Source organism: Rattus norvegicus, chromosome 5, assembly GCF_021556685.1.
Source record: "Rattus norvegicus strain SHRSP/BbbUtx chromosome 5, alternate assembly SHRSP_T2T, whole genome shotgun sequence".
Lineage (NCBI taxonomy): Eukaryota > Metazoa > Chordata > Mammalia > Rodentia > Muridae > Rattus > Rattus norvegicus.
The window spans coordinates 102,131,897-102,155,675 of record NC_141538.1 but is presented as its reverse complement, the minus strand read 5'-3'; the positions used below and the strand labels follow the sequence as shown (position 1 = coordinate 102,155,675).

The 23,779-nt window shown below is 41.4% G+C and overlaps 1 long non-coding RNA gene across 2 annotated transcripts; it reads left to right on the top strand.

The window, feature by feature from the left end:
* The first annotated feature begins 1,180 nt into the window (after positions 1–1,180).
* Positions 1,181–22,310, top strand: LOC148005873 (uncharacterized). Of its 2 annotated transcripts, none has more exons than XR_015620281.1 (3): positions 1,181–1,567; positions 7,245–7,323; positions 21,697–22,310. It is a non-coding gene; the product is annotated as an uncharacterized LOC148005873 (long non-coding RNA). The 2 variants fall into 2 exon arrangements; XR_015620282.1 differs by having other exon boundaries at positions 1,205–1,567; positions 21,767–22,310.
* Positions 22,311–23,779: the final 1,469 nt, after the last annotated feature.

Below are 23,779 nucleotides of genomic sequence, written 5' to 3'. Positions count from 1 at the left end.
TTTGTTTTGAAGACATGCCCTATCTACATTGTGTTTTAGAGAACTGTGAGAACTGGTCAGTCCCCTATCATGTCTTGTCACCATAAAGCCCCTGGTAATGTCATCCTAAAGCCAAGTCCTTGCTTCGCTCCTGGTTAAAGTCTATTCCTTATTTCCTAGATTTAAGGGATGAAGCACCTTCTTTATCAAAAGTAGATCTATTCCTATCTGTTGTAGATGCTCCTGGTTCCCCATGGGACTGCCTTTCCCCGACTAGTGCATATATAGTCCATCTTCTTGGAGTATTCACTGTTAACTTGTAGCTTCCCCTTCCCTGGAGAATTACTATTGCTAAAGGAGAGCCTTTGTATCTTGTGAGATACATTACCAGCCTATAGGCAATGACTGAGGAAACATAAAAGTCAGCCTTTTGTCACAGAGCCAAATCTGAAGAGAAATTCATGGTCCATGGCTCCTTGTCAGTACAGGCTACAGTTAGATTTAACTGGGACCACATTGTGTTTCACTTTCTTCTGCCTTACCTTGGTGCCTTCATTCCTCTTCCCTTGGGAACATAAACACAAGAATGCCTGTGTCAGGCCCTGCACCAGGGGAACCTGACAATCACCCTCATTATGAATGTTTATGGCAGGTGGGTAAGACTCTGGGAGTGGTAATGTGATTGGAGAGGGCTTAGCACATAATTTACCCTAATAAGTGTTTGCTAAATGAATGGATTTTCCAGGCTTGCTGTTTGGATTAAAGGTACCACAGCTATTATCAGAAAATCTATTTCCCAAGAAGGCCCAGCTCACTGACTCACTCCTAGACTTAAAATGGAATGACTAGGAAAATTTCATAAGGCTTATTGCTGAACAGAAAGAAATTGATGATTGTTAATGATGTTAATTAATCAACAGGGATTATTCCATGCCAACTTTTCCCAGCATGTCACTGAGTCCTCTGTCTGTGGTAAGTCTGGTGAGAAATCAATGGCAACAGACAACAACAAAACCCAAAGAACCTTTTATCTTTTAAGTCAAATGTTTTCTCAACACAGTGAAAGGAGTTAGTGTAACAAAACCATTGGAGAAATTATAAGACACCATATAATCCCATGGGAAAACATATTTCATAGGTGACAGATTCTGAAGAGGCTCAGAGAAGTAAATGTGGGTGTTCACCAGTTCAGCAGGTCTGGGGATAGGGGCAGGAGAAAGAAGTCATTCCAAGCTGGTGAAGCAGTAGGAACAAAGGTGTGGAGATAATTTTGAGGCTGCCAATGCTTGCCAGCACATAGAAACCTAGAAATGTTCCCTTCATCTTTGTGTTGTCACGAGCATTTGCATTTCTGCTTAATTACTCATGCATTTGTTCAACCAGTTCCCTACTCTTTCTTGAACACCTGCTCTATCCAGGAGCTTCCATAGCTTGGGAATAAAGATCCCTATCCTGGCTTTCAAGGAACTGGCAGGTCAGCCATAGGCCATTGTAATATACAGTGGCCCTAGTTCTGTAGGAATAATAGGGTGCTGAGAGAACTCGGGAGAGGCAGGAGATCCATACCTGGAAGGAAAAGGCTTCTTTGGTAAGTTACATCTATTTTGTACCCTGATGGGTAGATAGAATTCAGCCAGCTATCAGGGTGCAAGGCAAAAAGCTCTGGAGTTGCATGGGACATTGACAGAATGGCAAGGTAAATGGTATGTTTGGAGGGCAGACTAAAATCTACATACTAAGCTCACATAGCAAGGGTCAGGTGAGGCATCAGCTTGAGGAGTTTGAAGAATAAGACATGGACCTAGATGCTAACAGATGCACCGCAGCTTCATCGTCTCAGTAATTGATGGGGAGAGAGAGGAAAGATGGGGTAATGGAGGTAGGTATTTTGTTAGGTTGCAGAAAGAAGAAGCATGACCAGTGGAAACATGGGGACCTCCAAACAGGAATCAAGAGTTTCCAGATTTCTATAGGTTCTCATAAAGGTAAGGAACTTAGGAGGAAAAATATAATTGTGGGGAAGACTAGGACTCCGTTTGCGACCTGATGAGTTGGAAAGTCTCAAGACTACTCAAAGGGAGCTCTTACATGGGTGGATCTGGAAGTTAGAAAGCGTTGACATGCTGATAATAGATTTGGAGTTTCTACTATGAAACACAGCTCCTTATGCTACCATGCTTAGTCATCGATGCTCTTCCCACCACATCACACCATTGTGCTAGGTCATCAATATCCTCCTCATCTTACTCGGAAGTTTTGCTTTGTTAAGGGAAAATAGGATCTTCTCAGAAGTTATACAAAAAGTTTTGCAAATGTGTATTTTCCTGGTGCTGTGAGTCACAGGTTTTTGTGAAGTTTAGAGAGGTCTCCTCTCTAAAGTAGAAAAACAGAGAGACTAAAGCTGAATGTCTCTTCTATCTCACTTTCTCTTTGTGTGTTTACTCAGGAATTAGTTTTCATAGTTTGGTCCATAAGGTGTTTACCTCCCCATTCCTTGGTACTAGTTTTGTAACAGGTCGTTACCTAGTTATGATTTAAATTCTTTTTATTGGGATTTCTCAACTTCCCAACACATACAGCTCTATGTTTGCCCTAAACTGATAATCACTTTGTTGATTTTTCAATTTAGTTATATAAATCTCTGACTCAATTTAAATCTCCTATTCTTTACTAAGTTAAAACCTTCTCAGGTTCTGGAAGTTGGATATAAAGAAGTAGAGTATGGCCCATTCTCTCTATCTTTCCTGTTTCGGGCAGTTGTGCTGTACGGCAGCATTAGGAGGGTGAGTGTGAATGGAAAAAATTGCATGGAAAAAAATGGAAAAAATGGAACTGCAGCTGTTCAAGGTATCAAGCTCTCCTTTATCAGATACTTTTCCTGGCTTCATCTCCAGGCGTAGTAATCAGCCCCTGGTTAGCTACTGTGGATCTGTAGGTGATATTTGAAGCCCATGTATCTATCTCATTGGGGACTGTAGTATTCACCTGTCACTTCTGGTAGATAACCCTCTGTATCCTCCTTAGAACAGCCCCTCATTACTGTTCATTCTGTATTGGAGACCTGAGCTAAGTCTATGGGAAACCTGGAATCATTCCTCTTTTCTCAGCATATATGAAAACTAGAAATGAGGCAACCTTCCTAATTTGTGACACACCTATTTACTTTGTCTCAGAATCCTATGTCTAAGATACTTTATGCATCTTCCTGGGATGTGGTGCCTCCAGGTGTAACAAAGTCTCATCACAGTTTCTTCTTCCTAAATTTGCTTTCAGATTTGAGGGGTGAATCCTTAGAGGTGTACCTGGCTAGGGTGGGGAGGGGACATGAGCCAACCTCCTTCCCATCAAGTACATGAGAGGGTAAATACTAACCATCTCAGATCTCCTTTCTTTATCCCTTCTGACAGATGGTCTATAATTCTTCTGAAATGTCCTTTTGTGAGCAAACCTTGTGTCAGGGATGGTCACATCATAGTTTCCAGCTTTGAGTGGTCTCATCTTGCTGACTGGCAGGAAGGGGTCTCAGCATCTATCACTCTTTCATTTTACTATCTCTTATTTGGTATACAAGATACAATTTCTTATCCACATATCCTTCCTGACTAACTTCACTTCAGTGAATTTACAAGGTCAAATCAGATAGCCTCAGACTGGATTCTAATGTCATTAAAAATCAGACATTTTAAATCTTAGTAGCATCCAATGAATAATGTAGCCACTTCCTAAGCCTTGTTCTATCACACTTTCATGCCATAACATATTTACCTGTTATATCCTCTCTTTATTTTAATCAAATCTCTTTTATTTGTCCTTTACATCAACCTCATGTCGCATCTTTTCTGTAGTCTCCAAAAAGAATCTCCTAATCTCCTCTGTGTGCAACACAGAAGTATTTAATCCCTGGGTTCTGAGAAATTGTGAAAGCCCTCCTGTTTAATCCACGGTCATTATAAGTCTAGCAAAGCACTTTGAATACAGCAAATGTTCTACTGAAATGGTAGGTAGGTGGAGTTAGATCATGGCAAGAGCTTAAAATAAACACTAACATAGTTGGGATCTATTTAAGATTTGGAAAAAGAGGCATACAGATCTCTCAAGGTCATTCAGGTTTGCAATTCATAAGATGCTTCCAGTGTGCTGTTTCAAAAACATATTGACTCCAGCAAAGCACACTGCTGGAACAGAGATGCCCAGATGGGGACTACCTGATGCCAGGCTACCCTTGAGTGTCAGAGGAACACGCTAAAACATGAGCTCTGGCCCTAAAAGGCCATATTAGGACACAGATCTAAAGGAGATCAAGTATGGGTGTTCCCAGAAATAAGCACAACCTGTGTAGTGCTCTAACAGGCAGCTGAGGTGGTGTGGCCATGTATGGGGCCAGTTTTAGCTGTATATGGTGAAGCAAAAAACAAGGTAACCTGAGCCAAATCCTGCTGGGCCAATGGGGTCCGTATGGACACAAACAGGCACTTGAGCGTCCTATATTGCATAGCCATGTGGCCAGGGCCACCAGGCATCTAAGCATCTGTGCTTCAGCAAAGCAGAACTCTGAACAAACTTCATCTTCAAAGGTGGCTGCAGACAGAGGGCTTCAAAAGGGTTCAGCAATCTCTGGGTAACACTCAAATCTGGCTACACTAAAAAGTCCTTGCGCGCACGAACAGAGGCTTTGCTGTTCTTTAAAGAGCTCATTTGTCATGCCTGGACCTTATCAACAATGCAATGCCAATAGACACATGTCGTTCCAAAAATTTTTTGAAAGATCATCTTGACATATCTAAATTTAATTTGATTTGCTAATTTTCAAGAGCCATGTCAAATAATGCCAGTGGCATGGGCCTTAATCTCCCTTCAATCCACCTCCTTCTTCAAACAAGGCAGAAACATGCCTATTCAGATGATCTAACACTCACGTCAACCATTTATACCTACAAGGTCACCTGCCCAGGCAGATTATACATCTTCACCAAGCCCGGGGTCCTATATACTCTCCTCCCCATGCTCTGCAGCCTGTGCTGGACCATGCAGCTGTTTTGGGTCACTCTCTGACCTACCAGCTACACTGTAGGTAGAACAGCTGTGGTCACAACCTAGTCCAAGAGTTGCTGCCAAGACAGGGATGGAGATAGCCTAGGGAAAAGCTTTTGAGAGGAGGTTAGGAATGTGGGTGGAGCCATGGATAATGGGCACAGCTGATGTCACTTTTTCAAGAAGGCAGGAACCCCTCTCCTCCACAGAGAGATGAGCGAAGGCAGCTGCATGCTGGTGAGGCAGCAGCGAACATAAGCTGGTAGAGCTTGGCTTCAGGAGGAGCAGCTGCTGTGGTCTGGAGGGCAGCACCAGGTCACTGGGCCCTGATCCAGTGCCCATACATCATTGTAAGAGGCGAATATTGGTCATAAGGAGTTGGCAAAGTTTTCCAGGTCATTGTATTTGTGAACTAATGCGTTATCGTGTGTGTGTATGTGTGTGTGTGTGTGTGTGTGTGTGTGTGTGTGTGTGTATGTCTTGGGGGACACAGTCTAACCTTTTTCCAGTATGCGTGAAAATATAGAACTTTTTTTCTTTTGTAATTTCTGGCCAGTAGGAAAAGCTGAGTATTGATGGCACTGAATGACACATCTAATGCCCTTGTTTTTGCTTTGAGAGCCTATGCTCGTACTGTCTGTGAATAGCCAGTACCCTGAGTACCCACAGAGTCTCATCTGGACCACTTCATCCCATGCCCGATACAGACCCTTTTTTTCTGACTAGTCCAAGGAGCACAGCGGGACCATGAACCCTCACTCTTTTGGAATACATTTGATGTTTGAGAATCAATGCAATGAGGCTACAGCTAGATTCAATTCTGGCCATTAAATGCCAACTGAAGATACAGGGAATGTGTGTTTAACATGGGAGTTTGTGTTTAGTAAATAATTAAAGAAAGGACTCCACTGATCATTAGGTTTTACTACATTGAGTATTCAGGCTTTTCATTACATTTTAAAAATATTTTAGATATATTAATAATATAAACAATACATTTCAGTGTCACAGTTCTACACATTTATAAGGTGTACTTTGAACATACACTGCCTGCCTGGCCCTCCTCTTTCTCTTGTCTTTACCCTCTCATATATGACCAATGTTCTTCAGTAGTTCTTCTGACTCTCGACCAGGCCTTCATTAGGAGCTTCTGTCCACACAGCCTGCTATCACTAATAGTGCCACTGTGGCTGGGCCTGTGGCTCCAGGAAGACCAGGTTTCCTGATAAAATGAACAGATACTGAGTGCCTTTATCTTTGACGAACATCATGAAACTTTGAAACCCTATGCCTTTTCCTTCTTTCTGTCTTGGACGTCAGCAGACATGTTTGCTGTCCTTGGCTCAGCAATGGGATTGGCCATTCTTTGAATGACTCCTTCTTGGCCATCTTCTCAGCAACAGCTGCCTTCTCGGCTTGACTTCAATCTCCATAAATGCTATAGATAAATCCATAAGCTGCATGCACCTGTGCCTGGCAGCTGGAGATTATAATCTCTCACCATGTGATGTACTTCCCTTCTTGAGAAGGGAGTAGGCAACAGAGCTTTAAAATTAATATTTGAATTGAAAAAGTTACTCCCACCAAAGTTCTTCTCCCAGCATGATATTTGGATATCACCATCTAAAATAAGTTTTCACACTAAATTATGAAGGACTACCAAGTGGTCAGTCAAATATGTGGCTCTCAAAGCAATGATTTTGAAGAAGGGGGCTTATTTACTTTGATTTCCATTTTCTGAAATTTCTGTGCTGGCAGGTCCATAATATTCTGAGGGCATTTTTATTCTTTCCTTCTTATGGATGAAACCAACTTTTCCAAAGACTGAGGTTATAAGAAGTCTCTGTAGAAACTCCACTTTTCTTTGAGGGTTAAATTTAGGAATTGGGTCTCCTACAGTACCCCTAGCTATGGAAGCTGACTCCTCCCCTCCACATACTCTGCAGGATCCCTGTAATTAGCTTTGTCCAGACTCATTACAGTTAGCAGATAACATAGGAAATATGAATTGAAATGTCTCGTTTTGTGCAAGATTCATAAGCAAAGAGTTCTGGCATTTCTAACATCATGGGCTCTCCACTGAAATTCAGGTTTTACTGTCACAGGTTTATGTACCAGCTCCCTAGAGTTTGCTTGCATTGAGTCTTTTTGTTTCCTTTCTGTTACTGTGATAAACACCATCACCAAAAGCAATGTATGAAAGAAAGGATTTATTTTATCTTATGCTTCCACAGCATAGTCAACCACTGCACAACGCCCTGGAAGAAACTCAAGGCAGGCACACCTGGGGTCAGAATCCAAAGCAGACAGATCGTAAGTAAATGCCTCTTACTGGCTTGCTCCTCATGATTTGGCTAGCTTGCTTTCTTATACAATTTGGAAACCACCTTTTCATGGGTGGCCCTGCCCACAGTGGGCTGGACCCTCCCACATGAGCCACTAAGCAAGAAAAATTTTCATAGGCTTGCTTACAAGCAAATACTATGGAGGCACTTTCTCAATGGTTCCCTCTTCCTGGACTGACGGAGTCTTGGAAGGTGTCATGGCAGGCAGAGAAAGAATCCACAAAAGGGTGAGAATGAAAACTGAGTTGAGGTCGACTTCATTAACCTGGATCAGACTTTGGGAAGTCTGTGATGCCAGGTGGCTTAGTTTCTAATATAATTTGGGAAAATACATTTCTGGTATAACACAATCCCCAGTACACAAGGAGGCAAAAATTACATCAAAACTCAACTTAGAGTGCATGGCATTTTTTCCACAAAGATGGGTTCTGGAGTTAGGCCACCTGTATTAGCTTAAGGGCCTAAGGGAGGATGTGGCAGCCTAGTCTTGGCCATACAGATGGTGGAAATTTCATTTGGGTTATTAGTCACCACTTGATATTAGTTGTAGGAGCTTGTGGGAACCTTTGGCTATATAAATAATTTAAGAGTCATTTCTAATCGTGATTGTGAGAGCCTGGGGGAGACCCTGGCTATACAGGCAATGACAATGCCATTGAGATTGCTATCCACCTCCAGCCCTGGCCCGACAGATAATACAGATCAGCAGGCTATTAGTCACCTCCTATCTCCATCCTTTTAGAAAAATATGTTGACCTTCCCTTTGAAGGGAAAATCTTGGGTGTTTAACATTTGTGCTTTCCCTGGAAATCCGTGGGCCAAAAGGCTTTCCTGTTCCCAACACTAGATGACCCCAGATTGTGTCAAACTGACAAAAATCTTACCAGCACAAAATCTTACTCTAGCGCACATTGCTTGGTCTCAGTAGCCTTCTGGTTTCTTGGCACAAGCCTCTATGATCTTGTCACTCTTCCATCTATCATAACTGTAAAAACAGTACTATGTGGATGTCACTGACAACTTCTGCTGACAGCTCAATATGTACCCTGCCCCTTTGGACCACACATGCTGCCTCAGCCAATGTGTGCCATCTGGGCTGACCCTAAGTGTCTGTTTTTCAGGCAGGGAACCCCTCAAGTGGCATTTTAATTTCAAATAAATGCATTTTCACAAGATGGAGCCCTTGATGAATAGGGTCTTGCCCTCGGGGCCCCTTTCCTGTTGGACTAATGCAGAAAGAGTCTTCACTTGTGCTAATTGCTTTAACAGATACAGTTGCTTTACTAGCATCCATTGTCTTTCACTCTACCACTCCCCAATTTCCCTGCCAGACAGCACTGTTTTCATATCTCCTTGGTCCACTGTTGCCCTGTTTCTCTGTAGGCTTGGTGAGAGTAGTCAACAGTAGCCTTGCCATGGTCTGAATAATAGTTATTCTGCATTAAGATTTTGTTAGCCAAAACTAATCAGTCCATTATGTTTGCATTCAGCATCATCAAGGACACTGGCAGAACACAGCGCTAGTCTCTGTCAGGATATAACTAACATGAGTACCTTCCAGCCCTGAATCTGTGTTCACTGAAATTTCAGGGGCCAGACTTGTACTCTTTGTATCCCTTTCAACAGTCAGCTCTTCCGGACTTCCACCAGAATGACCTATTAAGCTGTGCTTACATCCTTCTAGAATTTTTCTAGCCTGAAGTTCTAAACTCTGCAATGTATTTTCCATAAACCAGTTCCGGTGGCCAGTACTCATTTTCTACATCAGTTACTTTTCTCACTACTGTGCCAAAATAAAATACCTAATAACAGCAATTTAGGGTTTATTTTGGCTTACAGTTTGAGGGGTCATCCCTTATGGTGGGATGCCATGGCAACCAGAGCACATCTTTATATAGTATGTGCATATGGGTGGGTTTTCTTTATATACAGTTTTGGCATCTTAAAATCCTCACAGTGGGAAAGCCTGTTCTAGGACAGAGGCTAGTTGATTCTTCAAGGTGACTGGGGGTTCAGAAACTCCTTTGATATGCACATGAACCATTCTAGAGCCATATCTCCTTCATGGAGCCCTGGTTTTCTTGGAGGCAATGATCCCAGGGCCAAGGGCCAACCAGCCAGGAAGCACTAGGATAGTTTAAAGCCAGTAAAGATTATGCAAAAGCACTCATCCTAAAGTGTTGACAGCCTCGGTCTTCTTTTCCATGGAAACTCCAGTGGAGGCTCTGTTGGAGACTTTCCCCCATGCTAGTCTTTTGCCTCCTGCCCATTCTGTGTCTTCCCCATGTGGTGCTACGTGGTCTGCTATGTTCTTTCTAACAGCTGTGAGAACAGGGAGATTAGTTTTTTTTTTTTCTCTGAGCCTATCCTCTGTCCTCTCCATGTCTGCACCTGACAGCACATCCCACCCAAGAGCGCAGAGCAGTTTCCCACAGAACTGAACTTATAATTTGTGCGTGTCTTTGTGGCAGCGGAGATGGCTGTTTGGCAGGCAGCATGTGAGTTGAGCCTGAGAAGTTAAGAGTCAGTGTACCCTTTGCTCCTCACTGCTGGGCAGAACACAAACTCGGGACATGCAGCTGGGGGAAACTCTAAACTTCAGACTCCCAATTTGTGAATTTGTGAGGCTTTAGAATAACCACTGTGACGGCTGGTACTTAGTGGCAGCTGATATCATCTGCCAGTTTTGCATATATTCCTCTTCATTTGTGAGCCCTCCCCACAGATGTTGTATCCCTTGTGATCACACCTGCAAACCTAAAACCAGCTTTTTTTTTTTTTAATGGGATAGCAGATGTTTAGAAACTGGAACAGTTATACAATTGGACAGGAAAAAGAAGGAACAAAATCTGTTCCTCCTACTACTTTATCTGCACAAATGCCAAAAAAGCAACTCCCCCCGCCCTTTTTTTTTTAACCAGGGAACAAAAGATGAGGAACCCTAGCCTATTCATATACAGAAACGGAAATATGGAGGGAGACTCTGACATTGCATTTCTATAAGTAATGATGGTTTGAATTCCAGCCCTGAGAGAGTCAAATCACCTTCAGTGTATGGTTGCACGATAGTCCCGCCTCCCTAGCAGGAAGTAAAGAAAAGGTTTCTAGTCAAATGAAGGCAGCACATTTGCTGATGCAAAAATGTATCACTGTGATAGGAAAGCTAATTAAGCAATAAGACACAACATGATGTGAGTTACTATGTAATAACTCACGCCTTTCATGCATCGAGACACAAACCTGAAGGCCAAGCAGCCCTCCAGCATCGGAGCTTGAATTATGCTACAATAACTCAAGCCCTGGAGTTTTCCACTGAAGTGGGGTTGGGGGTGGAAGTGGGAGTTGGGGGTGAAACAGGAATGAAAACCAAGGACAAACATTGATGCTTCGAAAGTAAAAGAGAAGGAAAAGGAAGTCTATTCGTATCCACTGCTCTTCAAATATCATGGCAAGCTTTTGGAAGAGAAAGACACTAGTGAACTTTAATCGCTGTTTATAGCTTTGACTTCCACTCTGGAGCTGGCTGAAGACCAAGCTTTGCCAGAAGTCTGGGTGTTAGGAAGTCCAGCAGCTCAGTGGGGTCTCTGTGACATGAAGGGAAAATTGTTCACTTATTTATGACTTTGGGCATTTCATGTACTGCCTCTCATTCTGGGAAAATGTGCATGCTGCTCTGGTGAGAAACAGTGGTCCAGTAACAGGTCTCCCATCCGTGAAAACGTCGTTTCTTTTGCTGTATCACTCACTACGTGAAGATGAGCAGTACATTTCAGAATTGATCCAACAAAGAAGGCCCGATTCCTCAAACTTGATTCTGACCCGAAGAAGCGAAGACTGTATCATCAGTATAGAACGCACAGCTTAAGTTAAATAGAATGAGCCCATTTAACATCCTACTCCAAAAGAGGGAGAGAAATTAGGTCCTCTGAGAGATTGCCTTGCTTGCTGGTCTTCTCTTTCATGGGCGTATTGATTTAATGAATGATGATGTACCTAACAAGTCCCAATTAGTGGATATGGTCCTGTTAATCTCACAGCTGGATAGCTTGACAGCCAATCAGATTGTTCTTTGTTAAAATCCAATTTAGCAAAAGCGAATCTATGAAGGTGGCAGCAGGACTTCCCTCTATCCCAATGTGGGCATGTGGGACTGATTGAGATTGACAACAATGTGCCCTCCAGCCCCATTCCTCTCAAGCTGCAGGCAGAGCAGCCTCTTTGCTTCCCTCTCTCTCCCCCCTCAGAACCTTCATCCACAGCCTGCATGGAGAAGAGCAGTTCAGCGAATCTGCCACTTCAGACTGTCAAGTTTGCTGGTAAAATTCCAAAATTCATAGTCAGACCATGCCTCCCTGCATACGACAAACATATGGTATTAACGAATTTTACCCACGCTGTACGAAGGGAACCACTCCAGAATGTGTTTGTTATTCCTCGAGTTACTCTGTTGCCTTCCACTGTGGCACTGATATTACTCCTCTTTGGTCCTATCTGAAATGCATATTTTAACATTAATTTCTCTTCCTAAATGGAGCATAGAATTCTTACATTTGTGATAGAATTCTTACTTGACTATGATGAGTTGCTGTTGCTGTCTTCAGTGGACAGGTGGGAACCTCATCCTTTCCTCCAATCAGCTTATAAGTATGCATTCTGTCCTTGACTAACAAGGGTTCCAGAGGGACAATGTGTTGATCAACAAAGATAGTCTGCAATGAAGCACTTCAAGCTGTCTGTCAGGACCGAGTGATAAATGACTTGGGTTTTAAGTCCTATTGTTGACTGTGATGTTTCGGTGTAAAAACAGCTGTCTACAACATGTGAAAGGGTACGTTGGGCTGTTAGGGTAAAACTAAGCAAGTAGGTAGCTGGCCAGCTTTGACTCAAAGGTGGTTGTTTTATAACCTGCAGTGTTAGGAGTCTAATGAAGACAAGTTTGATTTTGTCCCCTCTTTGGGGTCTCCAGAGCAGACTAGCAGTAAGCTCAGGACCTAAGGAGATCATCAGAGCAGGGAGCAGATCAAGAACTTAGGGTTGACTTAGGGTTGCTTTCAGCTACTGTCATTAACATCACTTTAAGAAAGTGATTTGCCATCTCCGAGCTGTACTTTCCCGTGTTTGCAAGGGCAATGGCACTGACAAGGGCAGAGTATGGTAGCCACTCACGTGTTTGTGCTTTTCTCTCTCCACTGAGCTCAGAGCTAGACATATTTCCCAGCTTTCCTTGCTGGGGTGTGTTTCCATGTGATTAAGATCTCTTCAGTAGACAGCATGGGAAGGACTGGCTCAGATCTACTGCCATGAAATCAGCAGGCCGATTTTTCCGTAGTCATATGGCGGCGAGGCCTTCAGCCCAGGAACGAGGCTAAAACAAAGCACAGGGTTTGGAGAAGCAGCGGGAAGAAGCTCTCAGTCCTGGACTGTTGTGTGGAGCTGTTGTTCCCTGATGAGCTGAAACCCTGGCAGGGCTGTGTTATAGCAGAGAGACATATGTTGTCCCTGGAGATGTTCATGCCAGTGTTTTCTTATTTCATTGGCTTAGTCCAAACTAAACAGTACACTGTCTAACCCACAAGCTTCTTATGGGGATATACAATAATTCATGTGAGGTGCTTGGCATTTAATGGGTACTCCATAAAAGAGAGCTTTTTATTTGTTTCATTATTCAGAAGGACTATGGCAAAATTGGCCTTTCCCTATCCATTTGCTCAACTGTGGTAGGAACGATCTTCACAAAACAAAAAATCGATTATGTCAGTCTACATTTATTTTCCATACATCACCATTATACTTAGTATTATAAGTGCGTGTGCGTGTGTGTGTGTGTGTGTGTGTGTGTGTGTGTGTGTGTGTGCTTGCAAAGTATATGTGTTTGGAGCACACATATGCCACGGCGTATGTGTAGAGTTGGAAGAACAGTTCTGTAGAGTCAGTTCTCTCTTCCTACCTTTGCAAGACTTATGGGAATTGAACTGATGTGGTCAGGCTTGCTTAGCAAGCGGCTTTACTTGCTTAACCATCTTGTCAGCCCAGTCATCCTCCATTTCAAACTGATTAGCAAGCCGGTTCTTAGCTCTTTAGCTACAAACTGGAGTTCTTCCCTTAACCTTGAAGGCCCTTGTGATCAGATCATCCCTGCCTCTCTTGCTTTTTCCACCAATACACGCATTCTTGCTGTAATCCAGACATGCTCTCATCAGTGGAAAACCCCAGCATAGTTTATTAAAAAAACCTATAAACTAATAAAGACAACTTAAGAGACAATTAGGGACATGAAGAAGCAAATTATGGAAATAAAATAGTTAACAATTTATAGAAAAGTTATTCAACCTGATTTTAAATAAATGAAAATTAAAATAAAAATGTTTAGTTTTACAGATGATGCTAGAAATGATTTTAAAAGTGGCCATTCATTCACTGTGAACTACTAAGTTGTATAAATCTTCTGTTAAATACATTTGACTAAGTCATTTACTTAGTTACGCTGAAGCTTTGTTGAATGATGGTTTGCTGGGTCCTCTTCAGCCCCAGGGACTTACCTGACTGGGGGCTGTAAGGGAATAAAGAAAAGACAAATAGAAAATTTAGGACTCTGGTGGACTGGGCTCTCAGATGGAGAAACCACAGAATTCAGGAACTCGGTGTGTTTATTCCACAGAGTGGAGCAGAGAGGCAGGGTCACTGCATACAGCTGAACAAGGAGTCAGCGTGTATGGTACACAGCTGGATCGGGAGGCAGGTTAGCAGATCGCAGCAGGAGCAGGCTCTATAGGGGAGAAGTCTGCCAGCCATAAACACCAAGGGGAGAAAGCTATGATGGACATTTGCCTAGCTGTGTATTTTTCTTACTTTTAAGGATTCCTTATTAATTGATTTTGGTTTGGATATATTGCCATTTTTTCCATTGGATTATTTTTTTCTAAATAACTTTCATGACTGCCAGGAGCCCTGTTGATTTCGTCATTATTCTCTGTGGCTCTTTAGTCAGTTTCTGATTAGTTTGTACAGTTTTCAATTGACTCTTGGGTTTCCTATGCAGAAAACATAGGCCTCTATCATGGTTCTTTTTATTGTTTCAAGCCGCATCTCTGCTGTCTTTCCTCCATGTGACATACTCTCTGGGTTTGCATGTGTGTAAACATACACACGCATGTGTGTCAGCATGGAGGCTGGAGGCTAATATCAGGTGTCTGGTTTTGCTCCCCACCTTTGGAGACAGTTTTCTCACTGTATCTGGAGCTCCATGCTTAGGTTATAATGGCTGCCCAGTGAACCTTAGAGATTCTCTCCTCTCAGCCTTCCACACTAGCTCTGGCAGTGCAGATGGCACAGCCACAGCCAGTGTTTACATGGATGCTGGGGGTCCAAACTCAGGTCTCCATGCCTGTAAGCATTTCACTCACTAAGAGCCATATATCCAGCCCCTCTATCTCCTCCTCCTCCTCCTCCTCCTCCTCCTCCTCCTCCTCCTCCTCTTCCTCCTCCTTCTCCCCTCCTCCCCTCTTCCTCCTCCTTCTCCTCTTCTTCTTCCTCCTCATTCTCCTCTCCCCCTTCTTCTCCTTCCCTTCTCTTCTCCCCCCTCCTTCCCCCCTCCTCCATGCCCCTCCCTCCTTCCTCCTCCTCAGGTTGTCTAAATCAGTGTCTCTGATTCACCGTTACGGAATGCTTTTATCTATCTTTGGAAAACTCTTCTATCCTTAGCCAATCGTTCGTTACAGTTGATAAACATATTCGTGTGGCTACTTGTTGACTTTTGACATTTTTGTTTGTGTGCACTGAGTAAAAGACATAGTTAAGCAAAGCACTGAAGACAGATGTTTAAACTTGACTGGCTTTCCACTAACTGAGGGACTTCCTTTCTGGATCAGATAAATCTCTAATTCTGAAAAAGGGTCTCAAGTTTCTTTGTGCTTCTCGCCATGCAACAAGTACTTTCACAACACATGTAACACCTTGCCCATTGCTTTTGAAAGCCCAAGTCAGGAGTCAGTCAGCAAATTATGGCTGACAGGCTAATCTGATCCAATGCTTTTCTCTGTAAATAAAGTTTCACAGGAACACAAGGACACCTGTTTGCTTACATATCACCAGTGCTAGCCTTTATATTACAGAGGTGGCTATGCCACATAAGGGCCTAAATATTTATTATGTGATCCTTCTAAGAAAAACTGGCAATCTTATATGAACATTAATCTAAATAATAAACCACACCATATATTTTAGCATTTTTCTGACAAGTAGTACACATCCTTTCATTATGGGTTTTTCACAATGAAGACAGAGTGCGAAAGACATGCAGGACATACCATCATGAAGTGCTATGACCTTCAGACTTAAATAAATGTAGTCATCTCAAAAGCAACAATGACATCAAGTAAAAACAATTCACACAAGGCATTATATACACTAATGGTAAGTTGATGGTTTTGATTTTAAATAACAACTGCATTTCATAATGCTATAATAAAAAAATCCCTAAAATTTTGACAAATAGCTCTCTGTAATTTATATATATTAATTCTAGCTCACCACTATTTGAAGACTGATTTTTTGAGAATTCCTTTCATAACCACAGTGTAGCTTAATCATTCCCACTTTTCATGCTCACCTTTAGTTTCTTCCTGTTTCTTTCCATAGCTTTCTCAAATTAATGAGTTCTTACATTTTTAAAAATGTATAACTCAGTGAGTTCAATTAGTTCGGTTCATATCACAGGGGAATAAGAACGACCACTGATCGTCCTATCAAGGATTCTTGTTACTGAAGCAACCCGATTCTTATAGGTTCTCAACTAGTAGTGGAGCCTTGTGAATGCTTTACTCATCTATCCTGGACTATATGGACAGGCTTGATCTTGTGCAGGTCTTATAGAGGCAACCATAGGTATTGAGGGTTTGTTAACATTCCTGTCATATCAAAGAGACACTATTTCATAGCAGTCCTCTTAGTCCTGTGGCTCTTAATACTTTCTCTACCTACCCTTCTGTGATAGTGGGAGGGGGTGTTCTACGCATTGGCATTCTGTAACCATGTCTTTGTATTTAATCTATTGAAGTTTTCTATAATAACCTCTGCTACTAAAAGAGGCTTCTTTGATGAAGGTTGAGATCTATGGGTATAAAAATAGTCTTCAGAGGGCAATTGGACAATATATAAATTTAGTAAAATGGTGGTAGTAGGACGTCTCCAGTATCAGATCCTTGTCTAGGTTTATAGTGGCAGGCATAAGTTTCCTCTTACTGAATGGACCTTAAATCCAATCAGACAGTGGTTGGTTATCCCAAAGACATTCGTGCCACTACTGAGCACTATTGAGCATATTTTTGTCAGGCCAGCTCTTATTAAAGTTCACAGGGTTACAGATAACTTTACTCCCCTGCCAACCTACCTAACACCTCCTGACACTATAAAAGCTAACCTTCAGGGAGGAGGTTTCCAGGTCATTACAGCATGATTTCTCCACCTCATAGGACTTGTCTGCAATGTTTTCAGCTGGAGGGTTTGGCCTTCAAGGTCTTTCAAGGCAACCAAGAGCAATGCTAATTGCCCGTATTGTTTTGGGGGTCTACCTCACTAGCAACTCATAGGGAGATAGCCCATACCTGGCCCTGGACCTGTTTGATAGTGTGTCTTCTAGGAGGAATATTATTTCCCAGTATGGGGTAAACCTAATTAATCATAATCTATGTCTTCTATGGGGAACATTATTTCCCAGTGTGGGGTAAACCCAATTAAATTTCATTCCATATATGTATGTATAGATATCATACATATATCTATATAAATTAAAATAATATTTGTATGATTTCTTTGAGAATTTTATATAATATATTATGATCATATTCACTTCCCCCCCAAACTTCCAGATCTATCTGGTATCCTTATTCATTCAATTTCCTTTCTCTCTCTCTCTCTCTCTCTCTCTCTCTCTCTCTTGCTTTCTCTCCCTCCTTCACTCTCTTCCTTCTTCCTTCTCTCCAACCTCAAGGAGTCCAGGTTGTATTGACCAACTCCTCTGGGATATGGGGACTACACTGGAGAGTGGTCAATATACCAAAGGTCACACCAGTAAAGAAAACTGACTTCACTTTTCCTCTCAGCTATTGCCAAAAACTCCTCAGTTAAGGGTGAGGCTGTGTACTCTCCTCCATCCCCTGTGTGCTGGAAGTTTGTCTGGCTTGAGCTTACATAGAGCTTGTGCTTTTTGTTACAACTTATAGGAGTTTACTTTTGCATCTTCTCTGTTGTTTAAGAAAACACTGTAAAGTCATCTACTACCTCTGGTTCCTATAAACAGTTCCCTTCCCCTTTTACTCAGATTCCTTCCTTGAGGGAAGGAGTGTGAGGTAGACATCCCATTTAGGGTTGAGCACTCACAGTCTTCTTTTTTTTTCCTTGCCTGTTGCCCTCCCATACCCATCTAAATCCCACCCCATTGCCATTTTTCTCTTACCATCTTCATACCACCTGTGTTCTACTCTTCTGCCCCACTTAAGCCTTTTCACACACTACAGAGACCTTTCCCCAGTTTCTGATTTATTAGACGTGAGTGATCCAGTGTTGGCATAATTTCCATGTTTCCAGGTGGTGCTAATGCTGTGGTTTGGGTATGCAAAATCTGAGACCCAACGGTATTAAGATAAAGGTGATCTGCCTTTGAACAATCGTCCAAGTCACATTAAGATGTTGTTATATTTATAGTTTGCTAGGTTTTTTTTATTGTTACTGCTATAAATTTTATCATTGCTCGTTGCTTATCTTTTAGGTTGATGATTCACTTTTCTTTGTTTGATCGAGTCATGTTTATATTAGAAAATTTCCCAATACGAAACCATTTTTGTATTCCTAGTATTGCATGTGATCATAATGGGTTATATTCTCTGTCACTGTACTTAATTTCCTTCTTTATTCAGGATTTTACTTCAACGTTCATAATCAAAAAGAATATTCATATTATTATGTTATACTTTGCTTTTCTTACGATATTTTTGGAGGTAAGATTATGTCAGCATTCCAAAATTAGGTTTAAGGCCTTCCATCTGTTTCTGTGAGCTAAAGTGGAGTTTACTCTGTATGGAAATTACCTGTTCCTTGAAAATGTGACAGACCGAATTGGGAGACACATTTAGTTTAAAAACATTTTAAGGGAAGTACTTTGAGGTATTTTGATTTTCTTCTAAGGAATTGTACTTTATATACACTGTAGCTTTGGGTTTTAGTCGGAGTAAATTGTATTTTCTCACTATTTTATCATGATTTTTCAATGGTTTTAAGCCTTCTACATCTGCTCTTCTAGTCATCTTAATTTGGTGTAGTGATATTCTTTCTCTTTTCAATACTGAATTTGCTTATATTTTATCACTTCAAAAAATTCAATCTTATTTTTATTAATCTAAGCCACTATATATGTTTTCTAATTTGTTTCCACTTTAAAAAATCCTCCCCCCCCCCAAATAATTTTGGTATCTAAATTGACACTTTAGTTTGATATTTATAGCTTTGGTCATTAAAATTATATTCTATAAACACAATTAAAGATATATATGGTATGCAACATATAAATTCTCCCAAATTATTTCTAAATCATTTCACATTTTATTATTATTTAGGATCTTAAGAATGTATTTATACCTTTTGATCTAGAAGGTGGAAATTCTTTGTTATATACATAATGCTTGTAAATAGCACAGAAAAAAATCAAACAAAATCAAATCCCCTATCTTATTCAAAACATACTCTTCAATTTAGTAAAAAGAATTCATCACAGGTAATCATGGGAAGATTGAGCATGTTTCTTCATTGTTTCACTTCTGGTTTTAACTCTTAATGTAATCCCTTGACATCAGTGTTAAGTCATACCCACATGGGTTCATACCCATTTGCCTGTCTATAACCAAAACTTGGACCTAGCTCAAGCAGTTAGGAAAATCTCAATGAGTTATTGAGAATCAACTGGTTATATGGAAGTTTTAGAAATAGCATATTTTACATATATGATGTTATACAAACTATCTTGTGCAATCTCTAAATTAATAAATTTATAATATATAATTTAATTATATGGAAAGTCAGTTATTGAAAATGTACTACTAATATGTAGGCATGTGAAAGGGTACAAGAATGTGTATATTTTAAAACCACAATGTATCTTTGGTTTAGTTTAAATAGTTTGACTTAAACATACCTGAACATTTAAAAAATTAATAGTAGTGGGATAAAGTAATAAGGATAATCACCTTCACTATATAATCACTTCTAAATATTATTATCACTATTTTAGTTCTTCAGGAGTATATGATTATGTCTATAAAATTTTTGTCCCTTTTTGGTATAATATTTATTGTATCTTTTAAAATAGGCCATCATTTAGAAAATTGTTAGATATCCTTTAAAAGGTAAGTATTTAAGGAACTATGGAATTTAATAAGCATCTACAGTATTGTGAAATGTTCATCTTTAATAAAAGAGAATATCTTGTGAGAATTAACATGGACACACTTTGACAATATGGTGATAAATGAACCAAAACCAAGTCAGAAAGACAAATACTTCATGATGCTACTTTTAGCCTGTTTTGTTTGTTTTGTTTAGTTCTGTTTTTCTTTCCTCCATTTAGGAAAAAAAAAAGATTTGGAAAGATGGGCATCAATGTGAGGCATAGGCACACATTAGGTCAGTGGCCTAATATTTGCCCTACTGTGTGAGAGGGTAATAGTACAAGACTGAAACTGAGCATTCCACATTAGCTGCTTTGAGGTAGCTCAGCAGCAGTGTGTTACCCACCTCATGGCAACGATCTGGCTGATCTCAGAGGACTAGGGTTTTCTAATATAATGTCTACTGTCTCTGCAGAGGAGTTAGAAGTCATTCCACCTTGATGAGGGAGCAAACCTCCTTTCCCAACTCTTCCAGATCCCACAAGATTCATCCCTCAAGACCAGAAAAATTTTAATGAAGATATATTTTAGGAGCAGCTACTGGGCAGGCTAATGACTGAAAGATATCCTCTGTTTACCCTTCAGGTGCCTATTTAGCCCACTCAGGTCTCAGATAATCTTATCTGACTTAGTAATGGAAAAAAAGTAGGCTAGGCAAAATGTCTAGCAGTAGTGTAAACTCAGTGATAATGATTATGGTTTTTTAGGAAGAGTCTTAGTTACTGTGTATGGCTTTGATAAAACACTGTGACCAAGGAAACTTATAAAAGGAAACATTTAACAGGGTTTAGGGTTTCACAGGGTTAGAGATCATGATGGCAGATCAAAGGCACGGTGGCAGGGACACATTGATCTGTAAGTTGGAGGAAGAGAACACACTGGTAATGGTGTGGGTCTTTTAAACCCCAAAGTCCACTCCCGCCTTCTAATGCTTCTCAAACAGTTCTACCTACTGACAGCCAAGTATCCAAATGGATGAACCAATGGAGGTCATTATCATTCAAACCGACACAGTAAGGATCCAGTAGAATTTATTAAGCATATAGGTCAGTCTTGTAAGGCCAAAGACACAGAAGGCATGACCTCTGAGCTCAAATAACTCAAAAGGAATTTGAGGAGACAGAGAAGTGGGCAGTTCACAGTTAACACCATAGTATTAAGATAAATTCACCATTTAGCTGTTCCCAGTGGACAGTTCAAGTATGCTTAGCAGATTCACGACAATCACCATCTGGTTCTGGAACATCCTCCTTGCTTTATTAAAAAAAACAAAAAACAAAAAACAAAAAACAAAAAACAAAAAAAACAAAAAAAAAACAAAACCAAAAACTAAAACCTTTGGGCCCTCCTAGAGTTCAGTCCTTCCGCCGCCTGGGGAAATGGCAAATCTGCGTTCTATTCTTATAGATTTAAGGAGGTTGGATATCTTTTCCACACAGACAATTGACAATTGTGTTTGGAGACGAAAACTAGAGGTTGAATCCTCTTAACTAGGTGGCGAAAGGAGCGAGACAGTTTGCCTTTTTGAAATTCAGGTGCTTTATCTCCCTGAGGTCTCTGAAGGCAGGGACAAGGGCAGATGAACCTTTAAGGTTGCTCTGAGCCCTAAGACTATGATTATGTAGTGTTGTGCTCCCTTTGAATGTCATGAATCAATGCTTTGCAATAAACTGACTAAAGGTTTGTGTGTAACCCTAGTAACTAAACTCCAGTATGCCGCTACTGGCCAATTTTTGTGACAGTTACTTAGTACCTGCATACATTCTCAAATAGTAGTGGGGAGAGTGAAACTCTGATGTGACCAGAAATGTTCTAGAAAAACATTTTTTGCGCTGTTAGGATTTATACTAATCATCCAATGATGCCAATAAAAGGTGAAGTTTGTCTTTTATTTTTTTCCATAGACTTTTCTGTCGATAGAAATAACCTGTAGAGATTCTCAACGTCTGAACACTGCTTTGATCTTTCCTAAAGGACAATGACTATTGATATGGCCAGAAAGAACTATGTGAAACAAAAGGAGGCCGTGACGTGCCCTTGTAAGAGTCAGCCCAGTCCAAATGCGCATGGAAACATCTAAACAATGAAAGGACTTCTCAGCACAGACGTGGAAAACCACCATCTCATCCCTGCCATTTTTAAGTGCTGACTTCCTGGCCAGTGTGAGGGCAGCGGTGGCACACACTGTACCAGCTGTCCCTGCGTAAACATTCGGCTTTCCAGCTATCACTTTTCGCACATCCATAATAATGTGGCTTGGAAAGGCGGCAGAAGGAAACCCTCGCAAGCTTACTGTGTCTCGGATGTGCGTGGAGCAGCAGGGATCCTTTAGGCTAGCTTTGGCTTGCTGCTGACCTACAGCTGACCCTTTGAATTATACACATTTTTACGTTTTCCTAAATATGAGAAACATCAGTTAAACATGAAAGACCTTCTCCGGAGTCCCGCTGCTGGCTATTTTAAAGAAAAATAGTTGCTTACAAATAAAAGAGGTTATTCTTAGCCAGCATGAAGTTCATCCGTCTTCTGGACTTTTCATTTCTCTTTCTCTGCCTTCTCTAGGTTTTATTCCTTTTTTTCCTGCCATCTGTATATCATCAAAGCAAGTCAGTTACGTCACAATAGAGAACCCTACCACCATCCTGAGAGAACTTCCCCCAACCCGGGTCAAAATCCTATCGTGCATCATCATGTTCAAGGACCCTGGAATTTGGGTCTCTCTTCTGAGATGCTTAAGACCTATATAGTTTCAAGTTATTTGGAGTTTTTCATGAAAATAACCTAGCATGAAGCCCCCGGGTCATTAGTTCTGCCTGACAGCATGCTGTAAAGAGCAGAAACTCTCATTTGAAAAGAAAATTCATGGAGAGAAAGCCGTTGTAAAGTTCCGAGTGTTCATTAAAGTATTCGTGGCTAGGCAAAGAGACCCTCAATTTAAACTAAGCTGAGTAATTTTGGAAAATGGAGCTGCAGCACCAGGCTCCAGGTATGGGCTGTCCTTACTCACTAGCAGCTGTGTGGGATTTGCAGTTTCTCCGTGTTTTATGTGATGATGGCGCAGGCCGGCTCAGCCTCCAGCACTGATTGCTATTCGGGGACCAGGTTCTGGATTTGCTCCAATCATGTGGAATCTATTTTGGACCCATCATGTCATACTTGAACTCTAAAATATGTCTATCGGTGAAAGGTTCTGTTTATCTTTCTCTACTCAGACTCACAGAAAATGGAGTTCAGTCCACACACCAGCGGGTTTTTGTTCCACTCTGAAACCTCCCGGAACCCCTGCAACGGTAACAGAAACAGCTACCCCAGATCCTGTCATGGCGGCTGGGTTTTCCTCAGTGCCTATCACGTGCCTGCTCTTCTATTCTCCCTTCTTTGCAAATATCCCACTGGGGCAATGGGGGCTGCAGTTTACACAGACTTGCTTCTGCTTCTCAGGTAGCAAGCAGCTAGCTCAGGCTTTTGCAGGACCCAGCTGAGCCCGCCTCCTCAGTGGAGGGGTTTCTGTACAAAGCCTGCCTGATCTGCCAGGGGCAACACTTCACGGTCAGGAAGGCAAGCAAGCGAGATGCGAAGAAAGACAACTAGGTTTGGGCCTCAGTGTGAAGAAACAATCCAATGCTAAAAGCAGATAGTGAAGACTGGCCCAGGAGGCCACCCCACACCCTAGCAGAGGACTGATTCTCTATTTCACTGGGAAGAGGGGCGTGTGTCTTCTTTTTGACTACTGTACCCACAAAGAGGGAAGCTCTATGCATTTAGTTTCTTGAAGTTGTGGAGAAGGCTTTCTGGTCGGCTGCTTCTATTGCATTAATCTGTCTCTGTCTCTGTGTCTCTCTGTATCTCTGCTTCTGTTTCTGTCTCTTTTCCTTCCCCTCACATCCCACCCCCCACTCCCTCACACACACCACTAAAAAGTCAAGACTTCAGTGCAGACTTACTGGCTGCTCCAATTTGTGATTTGAGTCTGACAATATATTCCCT